Below are 2211 nucleotides of genomic sequence, written 5' to 3' on the forward strand. Positions count from 1 at the left end.
GCTTCTTCTGCAGATGCTCGTACCATCGAGGGCAGAAACAGCCACAACTCCAGCTGGCGCTGATGGTTCTGCTTTATTCTTGCTCTACCCTGTTTTGCACCCACCTTCCCTTCCCACTGCCTGCCCTGCAGACTTCGATTTCTAGCATCAGTCACAGAGCCAGTCTAACAGAAACTGTTCCACCAGCTCCCCCAATTGCTTAAGATAAAATCTCTGTAACAGATCCCTTATCACATTATATTTCCTTGTGTTTTTGCTTCTCCGAATGAACCCTGACTGACGCAATGGCTTAAAGAATCAGGGAGTTTATTTCCCTCTCAGTTCAAAGGTGAACAATCCAGATGGGCAGCACAGCTCCGCTCCACACGAACATTCAGGGACCCAAGTTCCTGTCACTGTGTTGTACCACCATCCTAGGGCACTGTCTTTACCAGCTGGGCAAAGCTGAGTCTCCACATCCAAACTCCAGCAGAAGGGTATGGGGGGGACTTCCCTGGTGGTCCAGGGGTTAAGACTTCGCATTCCAGTGCAGGAGGTGGGGGTTCGATCCCTAGTCAGGCAGCTAAGATCCCACATGCCTCAAGGTCAAAAAAAAAAGAAAAAAAACCAAAGCAATGTTGTAACAAATTCAATAAAGACTTTTAAAATGGTCCACATCAAAAAAAAAAAATCTAAAAAAAAGAGGAGGTGGGTATGGAGGAGGTGTATTTCACATGGAAGGCCTGGCCCTAGAAGAGGCACCCATTACTTCTGTTCACACTCTGCAGATGAGAACATGACCTTACCCAACTCCAGGTATGATCATAAATCTGTTCTACTGGGCAGCTATGTGCCCAAAGGGAAAGGGCATTTTAGTGAACACGCAGCTGCCTCAACCACACATATACAGACTAGTTTTAATAGTGTGAATATGACTATGTATAATATATAATATTATACGTTACCATAAAATAATATACAATGTTATATATTATAGATGCTATATAATAAATATACAGACTATATATCATGCTAGATAGAACTATAGTATAATATATAATAGGTAATATATACTATGATGCTGCTCCCAAAGTCCTAAAAATAGCAAACAGAACCACTAAAAATGAGCTGAGTTACCCTGCAAACCAAAGCCAGAAGCAGCTCGTGCAATGAAAAATTGAATTGAATGCTTCCAGATTTAAGAAAATTTTTGTGCCAATAAATAAATAAATAAACTACTACTGTAACAATAAACCCCAGGAACTTCCCCAACTAAAAATCATAATTGATTACAAGCTGTTGCCTACAGTATTGAGTTACATTTTGCCTTACCAACTAAATGCCTCAGTAGTTAAAATGATTTTGTTTGAGATTCACATGGATTAAATAGCCTAGAACATATCCACCCTAGACTTAATCTAAGAGAGAGGAGATTTGGTTCAAATGTTGCTTCTCAGCATGTCAGGAAATGTTTTCTTCAATTAAGTAATCTTATTTTAGAGTTAACTCTGTGCCAAGAAAATAAACAATATATCTTTCATGAACACATCCACTCTGTTGTATAAAAACTTTTATTTTCTGGGAGGCTGCTCTTGGAATTTGTACATATAATGAGATCAGAGCTGGAAAAATCCTGTTTTCTTTAGCATTTAATGGCTTTGGAAACTATAACGGAGCCATGTGACACAGTATAATGACAGAGCTCTGTGAACAAGTGAATATCAAAGATCAACAGATAATCTTCCCCGCCCCCCCAAAACCCTGCAGTTTTACAGGAACCCTGCATTAAGTACAGTGGGATGTTTCCACTCAATCTTGAGCTGCGTAAAAATTAGTTGCAAGAGAGTCTGTTGCTGATCACAGACCAAATGCTGTTATGCTTTCAACACATTTTAAGGGATTAGGCATTATGGCCATGTACTTTCAAGATGGAGTGGCAATACTGGGAAGTCAGGCAAAAATCCCGAAGAGCCCAGTGCTTGGCTGTCTAAAGGACAGCATCATAGAAGGTAGAACGCCAGAGGGCTCTTTTTCGGAGGTCTCTGCCCACCCTCACCACCAGAGGATGGTTCTGGACGGAGGCTTGGAGCAGAAGGCGTGTCCCCAACACCCCCGGTTATGCTCCAGCAATACCACATGACTCCTGCTTCCCCCAGGCAGGCAGTGAGGCTGCTCTCTACCATGAGTTTGCACTTGCTGGTTTCCACCCCTTACAGTCCTAAAAGACCCAGT

This window comes from Giraffa tippelskirchi, chromosome 8 (genome assembly GCF_054371585.1).
Source record: "Giraffa tippelskirchi isolate mGirTip1 chromosome 8, T2T-mGirTip1v1.2.pri, whole genome shotgun sequence".
Lineage (NCBI taxonomy): Eukaryota > Metazoa > Chordata > Mammalia > Artiodactyla > Giraffidae > Giraffa > Giraffa tippelskirchi.